This window comes from Garra rufa, unplaced genomic scaffold, assembly GCF_049309525.1.
Source record: "Garra rufa unplaced genomic scaffold, GarRuf1.0 hap1_unplaced_003, whole genome shotgun sequence".
Taxonomy (NCBI): domain Eukaryota; kingdom Metazoa; phylum Chordata; class Actinopteri; order Cypriniformes; family Cyprinidae; genus Garra; species Garra rufa.
The window spans coordinates 8,569,624-8,584,750 of NW_027394278.1; the positions used below are offsets into that span (position 1 = coordinate 8,569,624).

General features: G+C 37.9%; 20 non-coding genes across 20 annotated transcripts; all 20 read right to left on the bottom strand.

Annotated features, from left to right (window-relative positions):
- Positions 1–61: 61 nt before the first annotated feature.
- Positions 62–180, bottom strand: LOC141310326 (5S ribosomal RNA). Its single transcript, XR_012347870.1, has one exon. It is a non-coding gene; the product is annotated as a 5S ribosomal RNA (ribosomal RNA).
- An 84-nt stretch (positions 181–264) lies between these two features.
- LOC141310454 (5S ribosomal RNA) lies at positions 265–383 on the bottom strand. The gene has a single exon (XR_012347987.1). It is a non-coding gene; the product is annotated as a 5S ribosomal RNA (ribosomal RNA).
- Positions 384–1,185: 802 nt separating this feature from the next.
- LOC141310276 (5S ribosomal RNA) lies at positions 1,186–1,304 on the bottom strand. Its single transcript, XR_012347821.1, has one exon. It is a non-coding gene; the product is annotated as a 5S ribosomal RNA (ribosomal RNA).
- An 84-nt stretch (positions 1,305–1,388) lies between these two features.
- On the bottom strand, positions 1,389–1,507 carry LOC141310466 (5S ribosomal RNA). The gene has a single exon (XR_012347989.1). It is a non-coding gene; the product is annotated as a 5S ribosomal RNA (ribosomal RNA).
- Positions 1,508–2,308: 801 nt separating this feature from the next.
- LOC141309831 (5S ribosomal RNA) lies at positions 2,309–2,427 on the bottom strand. Its single transcript, XR_012347378.1, has one exon. It is a non-coding gene; the product is annotated as a 5S ribosomal RNA (ribosomal RNA).
- An 84-nt stretch (positions 2,428–2,511) lies between these two features.
- Positions 2,512–2,630, bottom strand: LOC141310479 (5S ribosomal RNA). Its single transcript, XR_012347992.1, has one exon. It is a non-coding gene; the product is annotated as a 5S ribosomal RNA (ribosomal RNA).
- An 801-nt stretch (positions 2,631–3,431) lies between these two features.
- LOC141310277 (5S ribosomal RNA) lies at positions 3,432–3,550 on the bottom strand. Its single transcript, XR_012347822.1, has one exon. It is a non-coding gene; the product is annotated as a 5S ribosomal RNA (ribosomal RNA).
- Positions 3,551–3,634: 84 nt separating this feature from the next.
- LOC141311020 (5S ribosomal RNA) lies at positions 3,635–3,753 on the bottom strand. The gene has a single exon (XR_012348486.1). It is a non-coding gene; the product is annotated as a 5S ribosomal RNA (ribosomal RNA).
- Positions 3,754–4,554: 801 nt separating this feature from the next.
- Positions 4,555–4,673, bottom strand: LOC141309946 (5S ribosomal RNA). The gene has a single exon (XR_012347493.1). It is a non-coding gene; the product is annotated as a 5S ribosomal RNA (ribosomal RNA).
- An 84-nt stretch (positions 4,674–4,757) lies between these two features.
- LOC141310492 (5S ribosomal RNA) lies at positions 4,758–4,876 on the bottom strand. The gene has a single exon (XR_012347994.1). It is a non-coding gene; the product is annotated as a 5S ribosomal RNA (ribosomal RNA).
- An 801-nt stretch (positions 4,877–5,677) lies between these two features.
- Positions 5,678–5,796, bottom strand: LOC141310278 (5S ribosomal RNA). The gene has a single exon (XR_012347823.1). It is a non-coding gene; the product is annotated as a 5S ribosomal RNA (ribosomal RNA).
- Positions 5,797–6,597: 801 nt separating this feature from the next.
- LOC141309947 (5S ribosomal RNA) lies at positions 6,598–6,716 on the bottom strand. The gene has a single exon (XR_012347494.1). It is a non-coding gene; the product is annotated as a 5S ribosomal RNA (ribosomal RNA).
- Positions 6,717–6,800: 84 nt separating this feature from the next.
- LOC141311522 (5S ribosomal RNA) lies at positions 6,801–6,919 on the bottom strand. Its single transcript, XR_012348981.1, has one exon. It is a non-coding gene; the product is annotated as a 5S ribosomal RNA (ribosomal RNA).
- Positions 6,920–7,721: 802 nt separating this feature from the next.
- On the bottom strand, positions 7,722–7,840 carry LOC141309999 (5S ribosomal RNA). The gene has a single exon (XR_012347546.1). It is a non-coding gene; the product is annotated as a 5S ribosomal RNA (ribosomal RNA).
- Positions 7,841–7,924: 84 nt separating this feature from the next.
- Positions 7,925–8,043, bottom strand: LOC141309956 (5S ribosomal RNA). The gene has a single exon (XR_012347503.1). It is a non-coding gene; the product is annotated as a 5S ribosomal RNA (ribosomal RNA).
- An 801-nt stretch (positions 8,044–8,844) lies between these two features.
- LOC141310504 (5S ribosomal RNA) lies at positions 8,845–8,963 on the bottom strand. Its single transcript, XR_012347996.1, has one exon. It is a non-coding gene; the product is annotated as a 5S ribosomal RNA (ribosomal RNA).
- Positions 8,964–9,047: 84 nt separating this feature from the next.
- LOC141309981 (5S ribosomal RNA) lies at positions 9,048–9,166 on the bottom strand. The gene has a single exon (XR_012347528.1). It is a non-coding gene; the product is annotated as a 5S ribosomal RNA (ribosomal RNA).
- Positions 9,167–9,967: 801 nt separating this feature from the next.
- LOC141310411 (5S ribosomal RNA) lies at positions 9,968–10,086 on the bottom strand. Its single transcript, XR_012347956.1, has one exon. It is a non-coding gene; the product is annotated as a 5S ribosomal RNA (ribosomal RNA).
- Positions 10,087–10,170: 84 nt separating this feature from the next.
- LOC141309923 (5S ribosomal RNA) lies at positions 10,171–10,289 on the bottom strand. The gene has a single exon (XR_012347471.1). It is a non-coding gene; the product is annotated as a 5S ribosomal RNA (ribosomal RNA).
- Positions 10,290–11,090: 801 nt separating this feature from the next.
- Positions 11,091–11,209, bottom strand: LOC141311679 (5S ribosomal RNA). The gene has a single exon (XR_012349138.1). It is a non-coding gene; the product is annotated as a 5S ribosomal RNA (ribosomal RNA).
- Between the last annotated feature and the right edge of the window lie 3,918 nt (positions 11,210–15,127).

Genomic DNA, 15,127 nt, shown 5'->3' on the forward strand with positions numbered 1-15,127 from the left:
AGCGGTAAAACACGTCTTTCTAAAAGCCAGCATATTATATAAATAGTGAAGAAAAGGCAAAAGCTTACAGCAACTGGTATTCCCAGGCGGTCTCCCATCCAAGTACTAAACAGGCCCGACACTGCTTAGCTTCCGAGATCAGACGAGATCGGGCGCTCTCAGCGCGGTATGGCCATAAGCGATGGCTGCTCCAAAAAGTGGGCTATTTAAAGATCAGCCTCCGTAAAAGCCAGCATATTATATAAATAGTGAAGAAAAGGCGAAAGCTTACAGCACCTGGTATTCCCAGGCGGTCTCCCATCCAAGTACTAACCAGGCCCGACGCTGCTTAGCTTCCGAGATCAGACGAGATCGGGCGCTCTCAGCGCGGTATGGCCATAAGCGAGGGCTGCTCCAAAAAGTGGGCTATTTAAAGATCAGCCTCCGTAAAAAGCCAGCATATTATATAAATAGTGAAGAAAAGGCAAAAGCTTACAGCACCTGGTATTCCCAGGCGGTCTCCCATAAAAGTGTAACAATCGGCCTGATCAGCCGAGTTACAAGACTAAAATGGGGTCAGATTTAACTGTGAGAGATGACTAGTGGTTAAAAGAATGAGACATAAAAGAAAATTGGTTTAAATAGATTTGGTGTATTTACAAGGTTCACATAAAAGACTTTAAAACAACACGATAAAACTAGGTAAACTCTGTTAAAAGAATACAGTTCATTTGTCCATACCCTAAAAACAGGTAAACTCTGTTAAAAGAATACAGTTTATTTGTCCATACCCTAAAAACAGTCCAAGAACCCCAGTGTATTGATAAGTCCAATGTGAGTGTCCACCAGTGTATATACAATCCACAGAAATTGTAATCCAAAGTTTGCAGGTGGTGAATGGAAAGGTGAGCTCTAAAATTAGCAACTCCTCAATCCAACAGTTTGGTGACTGTCCTTTGTTTGTCATGCTGCTCTCTTATACAGTTGTACTTCCTGCTTCCTGTCATGTGTCTAGTCACATGACAGGCCAACCATCCATTTATTAAAGACACATACACTTAAAATGTTAAGAGTAATACAATGGCCTAAAAAACATGTAAAACACTTAAAACTCTATAATACATGTAAATGATTGTAATAAATAGAGCGGTAAAACACGTCTTTCTAAAAGCCAGCATATTATATAAATAGTGAAGAAAAGGCAAAAGCTTACAGCAACTGGTATTCCCAGGCGGTCTCCCATCCAAGTACTAACCAGGCCCGACGCTGCTTAGCTTCCGAGATCAGACGAGATCAGGCGCTCTCAGCGCGGTATGGCCATAAGCGAGGGCTGCTCCAAAAAGTGGGCCATTTAAAGATCAGCCTCCGTAAAAGCCAGCATATTATATAAATAGTGAAGAAAAGGCAAAAGCTTACAGCACCTGGTATTCCCAGGCGGTCTCCCATCCAAGTACTAACCAGGCCCGACGCTGCTTAGCTTCCGAGATCAGACGAGATCGGGCGCTCTCAGCGCGGTATGGCCATAAGCGAGGGCTGCTCCAAAAAGTGGGCTATTTAAAGATCAGCCTCCGTAAAAGCCAGCATATTATATAAATAGTGAAGAAAAGGCAAAAGCTTACAGCACCTGGTATTCCCAGGCGGTCTCCCATAAAAGTGTAACAATCGGCCTTATCAGCCGAGTTACAACACTAAAATGGGGTCAGATTTAACTGTGAGAGATGACTAGTGGTTAAAAGAATGAGACATAAAAGAAAATTGGTTTAAATAGATTTGGTGTATTTACAAGGTTCACATAAAAGACTTTAAAACAACACGATAAAACTAGGTAAACTCTGTTAAAAGAATACAGTTCATTTGTCCATACCCTAAAAACAGGTAAACTCTGTTAAAAGAATACAGTTCATTTGTCCATACCCTAAAAACAGTCCAAGAACCCCAGTGTGTTGATAAGTCCAAAGTGAGTGTCCACCAGTGTATATACAATCCACAGAAAGTGTAATCCAAAGTTTGCAGGTGGTGAATGGAAAGGTGAGCTCTAAAATTAGCAACTCCTCAATCCAACAGTTTGGTGACTGTCCTTTGTTTGTCATGCTGCTCTCTTATACAGTTGTACTTCCTGCTTCCTGTCATGTGTCTAGTCACATGACAGGCCAACCATCCATTTACTAAAGACACATACACTTAAAATGTTAAGAGTAATAAAATGGCCTAAAAAACATGTAAAACACTTAAAACTCTATAATACATGTAAATGATTGTAATAAATAGAGCGGTAAAACACGTCTTTCTAAAAGCCAGCATATTATATAAATAGTGAAGAAAAGGCAAAAGCTTACAGCACCTGGTATTCCCAGGCGGTCTCCCATCCAAGTACTAACCAGGCCCGACGCTGCTTAGCTTCCGAGATCAGACGAGATCTGGCGCTCTCAGCGCGGTATGGCCATAAGCGAGGGCTGCTCCAAAAAGTGGGCTATTTAAAGATCAGCCTCCGTAAAAGCTAGCATATTATATAAATAGTGAAGAAAAGGCAAAAGCTTACAGCACCTGGTATTCCCAGGCGGTCTCCCATCCAAGTACTAACCAGGCCCGACGCTGCTTAGCTTCCGAGATCAGACGAGATCGGGCGCTCTCAGCGCGGTATGGCCATAAGCGAGGGCTGCTCCAAAAAGTGGGCTATTTAAAGATCAGCCTCCGTAAAAGCCAGCATATTATATAAATAGTGAAGAAAAGGCAAAAGCTTACAGCACCTGGTATTCCCAGGCGGTCTCCCATAAAAGTGTAACAATCGGCCTGATCAGCCGAGGTACAAGACTAAAATGGGGTCAGATTTAACTGTGAGAGATGACTAGTGGTTAAAAGAATGAGACATAAAAGAAAATTGGTTTAAATAGATTTGGTGTATTTACAAGGTTCACATAAAAGACTTTAAAACAACACGATAAAACTAGGTAAACTCTGTTAAAAGAATACAGTTCATTTGTCCATACCCTAAAAACAGGTAAACTCTGTTAAAAGAATACAGTTTATTTGTCCATACCCTAAAAACAGTCCAAGAACCCCAGTGTGTTGATAAGTCCAATGTGAGTGTCCACCAGTGTATATACAATCCACAGAAATTGTAATCCAAAGTTTGCAGGTGGTGAATGGAAAGGTGAGCTCTAAAATTAGCAACTCCTCAATCCAACAGTTTGGTGACTGTCCTTTGTTTGTCATGCTGCTCTCTTATACAGTTGTACTTCCTGCTTCCTGTCATGTGTCTAGTCACATGACAGGCCAACCATCCATTTATTAAAGACACATACACTTAAAATGTTAAGAGTAATAAAATGGCCTAAAAAACATGTAAAACACTTAAAACTCTATAATACATGTAAATGATTGTAATAAATAGAGCGGTAAAACACGTCTTTCTAAAAGCCAGCATATTATATAAATAGTGAAGAAAAGGCAAAAGCTTACAGCAACTGGTATTCCCAGGCGGTCTCCCATCCAAGTACTAACCAGGCCCGACGCTGCTTAGCTTCCGAGATCAGACGAGATCAGGCGCTCTCAGCGCGGTATGGCCATAAGCGAGGGCTGCTCCAAAAAGTGGGCTATTTAAAGATCAGCCTCCGTAAAAGCCAGCATATTATATAAATAGTGAAGAAAAGGAAAAAGCTTACAGCACCTGGTATTCCCAGGCGGTCTCCCATCTAAGTACTAACCAGGCCCGACGCTGCTTAGCTTCCGAGATCAGACGAGATCGGGCGCTCTCAGCGCGGTATGGCCATAAGCGAGGGCTGCTCCAAAAAGTGGGCTATTTAAAGATCAGCCTCCGTAAAAGCCAGCATATTATATAAATAGTGAAGAAAAGGCAAAAGCTTACAGCACCTGGTATTCCCAGGCGGTCTCCCATAAAAGTGTAACAATCGGCCTTATCAGCCGAGTTACAAGACTAAAATGGGGTCAGATTTAACTGTGAGAGTTGACTAGTGGTTAAAAGAATGAGACATAAAAGAAAATTGGTTTAAATAGATTTGGTGTATTTACAAGGTTCACATAAAAGACTTTAAAACAACACGATAAAACTAGGTAAACTCTGTTAAAAGAATACAGTTCATTTGTCCATACCCTAAAAACAGGTAAACTCTGTTAAAAGAATACAGTTCATTTGTCCATACCCTAAAAACAGTCCAAGAACCCCAGTGTGTTGATAAGTCCAATGTGAGTGTCCACCAGTGTATATACAATCCACAGAAAGTGTAATCCAAAGTTTGCAGGTGGTGAATGGAAAGGTGAGCTCTAAAATTAGCAACTCCTCAATCCAACAGTTTGGTGACTGTCCTTTGTTTGTCATGCTGCTCTCTTATACAGTTGTACTTCCTGCTTCCTGTCATGTGTCTAGTCACATGACAGGCCAACCATCCATTTACTAAAGACACATACACTTAAAATGTTAAGAGTAATAAAATGGCCTAAAAAACATGTAAAACACTTAAAACTCTATAATACATGTAAATGATTGTAATAAATAGAGCGGTAAAACACGTCTTTCTAAAAGCCAGCATATTATATAAATAGTGAAGAAAAGGCAAAAGCTTACAGCACCTGGTATTCCCAGGCGGTCTCCCATCCGAGTACTAACCAGGCCCGACGCTGCTTAGTTTCCGAGATCAGACGAGATCGGGCGCTCTCAGCGCGGTATGGCCATAAGCGAGGGCTGCTCCAAAAAGTGGGCTATTTAAAGATCAGCCTCCGTAAAAGCTAGCATATTATATAAATAGTGAAGAAAAGGCAAAAGCTTACAGCACCTGGTATTCCCAGGCGGTCTCCCATCCAAGTACTAACCAGGCCCGACGCTGCTTAGCTTCCGAGATCAGACGAGATCGGGCGCTCTCAGCGCGGTATGGCCATAAGCGAGGGCTGCTCCAAAAAGTGGGCTATTTAAAGATCAGCCTCCGTAAAAGCCAGCATATTATATAAATAGTGAAGAAAAGGCAAAAGCTTACAGCACCTGGTATTCCCAGGCGGTCTCCCATAAAAGTGTAACAATCGGCCTGATCAGCCGAGGTACAAGACTAAAATGGGGTCAGATTTAACTGTGAGAGATGACTAGCGGTTAAAAGAATGAGACATAAAAGAAAATTGGTTTAAATAGATTTGGTGTATTTACAAGGTTCACATAAAAGACTTTAAAACAACACGATAAAACTAGGTAAACTCTGTTAAAAGAATACAGTTCATTTGTCCATACCCTAAAAACAGGTAAACTCTGTTAAAAGAATACAGTTTATTTGTCCATACCCTAAAAACAGTCCAAGAACCCCAGTGTGTTGATAAGTCCAATGTGAGTGTCCACCAGTGTATATACAATCCACAGAAATTGTAATCCAAAGTTTGCAGGTGGTGAATGGAAAGGTGAGCTCTAAAATTAGCAACTCCTCAATCCAACAGTTTGGTGACTGTCCTTTGTTTGTCATGCTGCTCTCTTATACAGTTGTACTTCCTGCTTCCTGTCATGTGTCTAGTCACATGACAGGCCAACCATCCATTTATTAAAGACACATACACTTAAAATGTTAAGAGTAATAAAATGGCCTAAAAAACATGTAAAACACTTAAAACTCTATAATACATGTAAATGATTGTAATAAATAGAGCGGTAAAACACGTCTTTCTAAAAGCCAGCATATTATATAAATAGTGAAGAAAAGGCAAAAGCTTACAGCAACTGGTATTCCCAGGCGGTCTCCCATCCAAGTACTAACCAGGCCCGACGCTGCTTAGCTTCCGAGATCAGACGAGATCAGGCGCTCTCAGCGCGGTATGGCCATAAGCGAGGGCTGCTCCAAAAAGTGGGCTATTTAAAGATCAGCCTCCGTAAAAGCCAGCATATTATATAAATAGTGAAGAAAAGGAAAAAGCTTACAGCACCTGGTATTCCCAGGCGGTCTCCCATAAAAGTGTAACAATCGGCCTTATCAGCCGAGTTACAAGACTAAAATGGGGTCAGATTTAACTGTGAGAGATGACTAGTGGTTAAAAGAATGAGACATAAAAGAAAATTGGTTTAAATAGATTTGGTGTATTTACAAGGTTCACATAAAAGACTTTAAAACAACACGATAAAACTAGGTAAACTCTGTTAAAAGAATACAGTTCATTTGTCCATACCCTAAAAACAGGTAAACTCTGTTAAAAGAATACAGTTCATTTGTCCATACCCTAAAAACAGTCCAAGAACCCCAGTGTGTTGATAAGTCCAATGTGAGTGTCCACCAGTGTATATACAATCCACAGAAAGTGTAATCCAAAGTTTGCAGGTGGTGAATGGAAAGGTGAGCTCTAAAATTAGCAACTCCTCAATCCAACAGTTTGGTGACTGTCCTTTGTTTGTCATGCTGCTCTCTTATACAGTTGTACTTCCTGCTTCCTGTCATGTGTCTAGTCACATGACAGGCCAACCATCCATTTATTAAAGACACATACACTTAAAATGTTAAGAGTAATAAAATGGCCTAAAAAACATGTAAAACACTTAAAACTCTATAATACATGTAAATGATTGTAATAAATAGAGCGGTAAAACACGTCTTTCTAAAAGCCAGCATATTATATAAATAGTGAAGAAAAGTCAAAAGCTTACAGCACCTGGTATTCCCAGGCGGTCTCCCATCCGAGTACTAACCAGGCCCGACGCTGCTTAGTTTCCGAGATCAGACGAGATCGGGCGCTCTCAGCGCGGTATGGCCATAAGCGAGGGCTGCTCCAAAAAGTGGGCTATTTAAAGATCAGCCTCCGTAAAAGCCAGCATATTATATAAATAGTGAAGAAAAGGCAAAAGCTTACAGCACCTGGTATTCCCAGGCGGTCACCCATCCAAGTACTAACCAGGCCCGACGCTGCTTAGCTTCCGAGATCAGACGAGATCGGGCGCTCTCAGCGCGGTATGGCCATAAGCGAGGGCTGCTCCAAAAAGTGGGCTATTTAAAGATCAGCCTCCGTAAAAGCCAGCATATTATATAAATAGTGAAGAAAAGGCAAAAGCTTACAGCACCTGGTATTCCCAGGCGGTCTCCCATAAAAGTGTAACAATCGGCCTGATCAGCCGAGTTACAAGACTAAAATGGGGTCAGATTTAACTGTGAGAGATGACTAGTGGTTAAAAGAATGAGACATAAAAGAAAATTGGTTTAAATAGATTTGGTGTATTTACAAGGTTCACATAAAAGACTTTAAAACAACACGATAAAACTAGGTAAACTCTGTTAAAAGAATACAGTTCATTTGTCCATACCCTAAAAAGAAGGTAAACTCTGTTAAAAGAATACAGTTTATTTGTCCATACCCTAAAAACAGTCCAAGAACCCCAGTGTGTTGATAAGTCCAATGTGAGTGTCCACCAGTGTATATACAATCCACAGAAATTGTAATCCAAAGTTTGCAGGTGGTGAATGGAAAGGTGAGCTCTAAAATTAGCAACTCCTCAATCCAACAGTTTGGTGACTGTCCTTTGTTTGTCATGCTGCTCTCTTATACAGTTGTACTTCCTGCTTCCTGTCATGTGTCTAGTCACATGACAGGCCAACCATCCATTTATTAAAGACACATACACTTAAAATGTTAAGAGTAATAAAATGGCCTAAAAAACATGTAAAACACTTAAAACTCTATAATACATGTAAATGATTGTAATAAATAGAGCGGTAAAACACGTCTTTCTAAAAGCCAGCATATTATATAAATAGTGAAGAAAAGGCAAAAGCTTACAGCAACTGGTATTCCCAGGCGGTCTCCCATCCAAGTACTAACCAGGCCCGACGCTGCTTAGCTTCCGAGATCAGACGAGATCGGGCGCTCTCAGCGCGGTATGGCCATAAGCGAGGGCTGCTCCAAAAAGTGGGCTATTTAAAGATCAGCCTCCGTAAAAGCCAGCATATTATATAAATAGTGAAGAAAAGGCAAAAGCTTACAGCACCTGGTATTCCCAGGCGGTCTCCCATCCAAGTACTAACCAGGCCAGACGCTGCTTAGCTTCCGAGATCAGACGAGATCGGGCGCTCTCAGCGCGGTATGGCCATAAGCGAGGGCTGCTCCAAAAAGTGGGCTATTTAAAGATCAGCCTCCGTAAAAGCCAGCATATTATATAAATAGTGAAGAAAAGGCAAAAGCTTACAGCACCTGGTATTCCCAGGCGGTCTCCCATAAAAGTGTAACAATCGGCCTGATCAGCCGAGTTACAAGACTAAAATGGGGTCAGATTTAACTGTGAGAGATGACTAGTGGTTAAAAGAATGAGACATAAAAGAAAATTGGTTTAAATAGATTTGGTGTATTTACAAGGTTCACATAAAAGACTTTAAAACAACACGATAAAACTAGGTAAACTCTGTTAAAAGAATACAGTTCATTTGTCCATACCCTAAAAACAGGTAAACTCTGTTAAAAGAATACAGTTCATTTGTCCATACCCTAAAAACAGTCCAAGAACCCCAGTGTGTTGATAAGTCCAAAGTGAGTGTCCACCAGTGTATATACAATCCACAGAAAGTGTAATCCAAAGTTTGCAGGTGGTGAATGGAAAGGTGAGCTCTAAAATTAGCAACTCCTCAATCCAACAGTTTGGTGACTGTCCTTTGTTTGTCATGCTGCTCTCTTATACAGTTGTACTTCCTGCTTCCTGTCATGTGTCTAGTCACATGACAGGCCAACCATCCATTTACTAAAGACACATACACTTAAAATGTTAAGAGTAATAAAATGGCCTAAAAAACATGTAAAACACTTAAAACTCTATAATACATGTAAATGATTGTAATAAATAGAGCGGTAAAACACGTCTTTCTAAAAGCCAGCATATTATATAAATAGTGAAGAAAAGGCAAAAGCTTACAGCACCTGGTATTCCCAGGCGGTCTCCCATCCAAGTACTAACCAGGCCCGACGCTGCTTAGCTTCCGAGATCAGACGAGATCGGGCGCTCTCAGCGCGGTATGGCCATAAGCGAGGGCTGCTCCAAAAAGTGGGCTATTTAAAGATCAGCCTCCGTAAAAGCCAGCATATTATATAAATAGTGAAGAAAAGGCAATAGCTTACAGCACCTGGTATTCCCAGGCGGTCTCCCATCCAAGTACTAACCTGGCCCGACGCTGCTTAGCTTCCGAGATCAGACGAGATCGGGCGCTCTCAGCGCGGTATGGCCATAAGCGAGGGCTGCTCCAAAAAGTGGGCTATTTAAAGATCAGCCTCCGTAAAAGCCAGCATATTATATAAATAGTGAAGAAAAGGCAAAAGCTTACAGCACCTGGTATTCCCAGGCGGTCTCCCATAAAAGTGTAACAATCGGCCTTATCAGCCGAGTTACAAGACTAAAATGGGGTCAGATTTAACTGTGAGAGATGACTAGTGGTTAAAAGAATGAGACATAAAAGAAAATTGGTTTAAATAGATTTGGTGTATTTACAAGGTTCACATAAAAGACTTTAAAACAACACGATAAAACTAGGTAAACTCTGTTAAAAGAATACAGTTCATTTGTCCATACCCTAAAAACAGGTAAACTCTGTTAAAAGAATACAGTTCATTTGTCCATACCCTAAAAACAGTCCAAGAACCCCAGTGTGTTGATAAGTCCAATGTGAGTGTCCACCAGTGTATATACAATCCACAGAAAGTGTAATCCAAAGTTTGCAGGTGGTGAATGGAAAGGTGAGCTCTAAAATTAGCAACTCCTCAATCCAACAGTTTGGTGACTGTCCTTTGTTTGTCATGCTGCTCTCTTATACAGTTGTACTTCCTGCTTCCTGTCATGTGTCTAGTCACATGACAGGCCAACCATCCATTTACTAAAGACACATACACTTAAAATGTTAAGAGTAATAAAATGGCCTAAAAAACATGTAAAACACTTAAAACTCTATAATACATGTAAATGATTGTAATAAATAGAGCGGTAAAACACGTCTTTCTAAAAGCCAGCATATTATATAAATAGTGAAGAAAAGGCAAAAGCTTACAGCACCTGGTATTCCCAGGCGGTCTCCCATCCAAGTACTAACCAGACCCGACGCTGCTTAGCTTCCGAGATAAGACGAGATCGGGCGCTCTCAGCGCGGTAGGGCCGTAAGCGAGGGCTGCTCCAAAAAGTGGGCTATTTAAAGATCAGCCTCCGTAAAAGCCAGCATATTATATAAATAGTGAAGAAAAGGCAAAAGCTTACAGCACCTGGTATTCCCAGGCGGTCTCCCATCCAAGTACTAACCAGGCCCGACGCTGCTTAGCTTCCGAGATCAGACCAGATCGGGCGCTCTCAGCGCGGTATGGCCATAAGCGAGGGCTGCTCCAAAAAGTGGGCTATTTAAAGATCAGCCTCCGTAAAAGCCAGCATATTATATAAATAGTGAAGAAAAGGCAAAAGCTTACAGCACCTGGTATTCCCAGGCGGTCTCCCATAAAAGTGTAACAATCGGCCTTATCAGCCGAGTTACAAGACTAAAATGGGGTCAGATTTAACTGTGAGAGATGACTAGTGGTTAAAAGAATGAGACATAAAAGAAAATTGGTTTAAATAGATTTGGTGTATTTACAAGGTTCACATAAAAGACTTTAAAACAACACGATAAAACTAGGTAAACTCTGTTAAAAGAATACAGTTCATTTGTCCATACCCTAAAAACAGGTAAACTCTGTTAAAAGAATACAGTTCATTTGTCCATACCCTAAAAACAGTCCAAGAACCCCAGTGTGTTGATAAGTCCAATGTGAGTGTCCACCAGTGTATATACAATCCACAGAAAGTGTAATCCAAAGTTTGCAGGTGGTGAATGGAAAGGTGAGCTCTAAAATTAGCAACTCCTCAATCCAACAGTTTGGTGACTGTCCTTTGTTTGTCATGCTGCTCTCTTATACAGTTGTACTTCCTGCTTCCTGTCATGTGTCTAGTCACATGACAGGCCAACCATCCATTTATTAAAGACACATACACTTAAAATGTTAAGAGTAATAAAATGGCCTAAAAAACATGTAAAACACTTAAAACTCTATAATACATGTAAATGATTGTAATAAATAGAGCGGTAAAACACGTCTTTCTAAAAGCCAGCATATTATATAAATAGTGAAGAAAAGGCAAAAGCTTACAGCACCTGGTATTCCCAGGCGGTCTCCCATCCAAGTACTAACCAGGCCCGACGCTGCTTAGCTTCCGAGACCAGACGAGATCGGGCGCTCTCAGCGCGGTATGGCCATAAGCGAGGGCTGCTCCAAAAAGTGGGCTATTTAAAGATCAGCCTCCGTAAAAGCCAGCATATTATATAAATAGTGAAGAAAAGGCAAAAGCTTACAGCACCTGGTATTCCCAGGCGGTCTCCCATCCAAGTACTAACCAGGCCCGACGCTGCTTAGCTTCCGAGATCAGACGAGATCGGGCGCTCTTTTTTTTTTTTTTTTTTTTTTTTTTTTTTTTTTTTTTTTTTTTTTTTTTTTTTTTTTTTTTTTTTTTATTTATTTAAAACATGTTAATACATTTTAAAAACAGTCTGAATCACATTCTGGCAACAATACATTAAATCGAAACCATGTCATTTCAATAAATGGGTTATCATTTACAAAAATTTTGACAAAAACATCTTTCTCTTCATTCATATTACAGTAATCAAACAAAACATTTAAAATAAAACACATCTTCACCTTAAAAAGTTTGCACACAGGTATTTTTGTTTTCTTTTGTTTGACAAAATTTCTTCTGCTCCAAATTACAAATCTAGCAATGGTTAATATCAAATTTAAAAAACACACATTCTTAAAATTACCTTTAGAACCAAATAAAAACATTGTTTCCCATTCTTCATCAATATATCTTTGTTCTACTCCCAATTTACTTGTCATTTCTTTTAATTTTTTTATAAAACATTTTAACCCTGTGCATTTAAAAAAAATATGTATCAATCCTTCATCTTCCCTATTACATACCTTGCATATTGCATCACTTGCCATTCCAAATTTACACAGTCTCATTTCACTTAATAAACAATTATGTCTTAAAATATAATCAAAGTTTTCTAAAATTGGACTTTTCCACCAAGCTCTTAGATTTTTCCATATTTTCTTAGTTTCCATACTTGGGTACAATCTTTGCCAATATCCTTCTGCTTTTGGTGTGATAAAAACATCTTCACATAAACAAGAATAAAACATCTTTAAAATACCATCTTTAAAAGCATGCTGTTTGTCATTACTTTTAAAATCAATCATCATTCCATCATTACCTTTTGTTTCTTCTGTACCTTCTATAATATTTATCCATTCTTCCGGTATTACTTCTTTCATTTGTTTGTATTGTTTTTCTAAGACTGTTTTAGTTTCATTGTCATAATTTTCTACAATTGCGTCTCTTATTACTTGCACCGGTACAAAACCAGGTATCACTTCATACAAGATATCTTTTATTTGCTTTATCCCCGCATAAAACCATTTTTTATAAAAAATGGTATCATTTCCCTTTTTAATTTGATTATTTAAAAACAATGGTTGTCTTAAAATCTCTTCCCTGGTAAAAGACGTACAAACTACATGCTTTCTAAAATCACCCCATGCTTTTACAACCTCTTTATAAAACTCTGGTATTCCGTTCATCATGTTTTCTTTTAGCTTCATCCATAAAACATCATCTCCCATTTTTCCACATTTATTTAAAAAATAGTTCATTACACCCTTCCACGCATATTTCCCATGTTTCCAGTATTTATTAACAGTTTTTATTCTTATACTTTTCATTCTTATTAATGGATCTATTAGTCCCAACCCTCCTTCCTCCACCTTTCCAATTAGAGTGTCATAAGCAATTTTCGATGGTTTCCCCTCCCATAAAAAGTTTAAAACAATAGATTTGATTTTTTTATACACCCATATAGGCAAACTCACAGAACCCAATACATACCACATTTTTGATAAAAACAAAGAATTAATAACTAAAACCTTCCCTTTTAAAAATAATCCTCTTAATTTCCAGAAATTTAATCTCTTCTCCATTCCTTTTAAAACCTCCTCCCATACCACTTCTCTTATTTCATTTTCATTTTCTCCAACCCTTATACCTAAAATTTTAATACTCTTCTTTTCTTCCTTAAATTGCATTTTATTCAGCAGATCATTCGGTAATCCAATTTTCATGTATGTAGTTTTTTCTTTATTAACTTTTGCCCCTGTTCCTTTACAATATCTTTCTAAAACTTCCATTGCTTTATCCATACTTTTAATATCTTTTACAAACAATGTCGTGTCATCTGCATATTGAAATATTTTTTGTTCTGATTCTTCTCCTTTTATGCGTATTCCTTTTATGTTCTTTTCCTGGTCTACTGCCAGTCCTAAAGCTTCAGATACTAAAGTGTATAATAATGCTGACATAGGACAACCTTGTCTGATTGATCTCGTTATTTTAAAATCTTTAGTTAAAAAACCATTCACTTTTACACAACTACTTATATCTGTATATAAACATTTTATCCATTTTAAAAAATTCTCCCCAAAACCAAATCTCTCCATCACATGTATCAAGTATTTGTGTTCAACTCTATCAAAAGCCTTTTCTAAATCCACACTTATTATATATCCTGTTTCTTTCTCCTCCTTCATGTACCATATCATATCTCTTATATTGTTAATGACATCAGTAATATCTCTTTTTAGAACAGCATATGCTTGATTTGTAGTAATTATATTTGGTACTACTATTTTCAATCGATTGGCTAAAATTTTGGCTAATATTTTATAATCTGTATTCAACATGCTTAGTGGTCTGTAGTTTTTCAGGTCTCTCTTATCACCTTTTTTCTTGTAAATTATTTTCACCATACCTTTCTTCATACTATTCGTTAAATTCCCTTTTTTAAAATTATCTATAAATATTTCATTTAAAATTGGACATAACACATCTTTAAAAACCTTATAAAATTCAGCTGTTAATCCATCTATTCCTGGACTTTTACCATTTTTCAGTTGATCAATTGCAATTCCTATTTCTAATTCCGTAATCTCACTCTCACACATTTCTTTGTCTCCCTCATTAACTTTAACCTGTATTTTACTTAATACAAATTCCTCATCTTCTAAAACTATCTCATTTTTGGTAAATAAATGCTTATAGAATTCTCTGACTTCTTCCAAAATTCCTGTTTTATCTTCTACAATCCTTGCATCTTCTGTTTTAATACTTTTTATTATATCTGCTCTCTGTCTTGTTTTTTCTAATTCATAAAAATATTTCGTACTTCTTTCTCCTTCTACAATGTCTTTCGCCCTACTTCTTATTATTGCTCCTTTACACTTCTCTTCTTCTATTTTCTTTAATTCTTCCTGTAATTCTATTATCTTATCAATATTTTCATCATGCTCATTTACTTTCCTCATTTCTTCATCCCACTCTTTTTTGATCTTATTTTCTTTCATCTTTTTGACTTTTTGCCATTTTTTTGAATATTCCATTGAGAATTTTTTTATTCTTTTTTTTAGAATGTCCCACCAAAACCCTTTTTCCATTTCATACATTTCCTCATTTACACTATTAATTATTATACTTTCTATTTCCATTCTGTATATTTCATTTTTTAGAAGTTCTGCATTTAATATCCACACCCCTGGTCCTTTATCAGCCTCATTAAAATTCATCAATATCCATAAAAAATCATGGTCACTCTCACTATAATTTTTGTAAGACGCCTTAGTGACATAATATGCTTCCTTTTTCTTACATAAAAATAAGTCTATTCTACTTTGCTTTAGAACTCTGTCAACAATTTGTCTTCTTGAATATTCTCTTTTCATACCATTCCTCTCTCTCCACACATCCACCATATTATATTTCTCCATTATGTTATGTAGTTCATTCCTCCCTCTATCTCTTCTAAATCCCATTGAATCATCTACATCAATTCTCTGTATTACAGTGTTAAAATCACCTAACACCATAATGTTGTCATGTTTTTCTATTAACTCATTCATATCCCTGTAAAAATTAAATTTATCTCTTTCATCATTTGGTGCATGTATATTACACACTTTCATTTCTTTTCCATTACACACAAATTTAACAATTATTATTCTTCCCTTTGTGTCTTTATAATCTATATTTACTTCTTCAAATACTCCTTTTCTTATTAAAATAGCTACC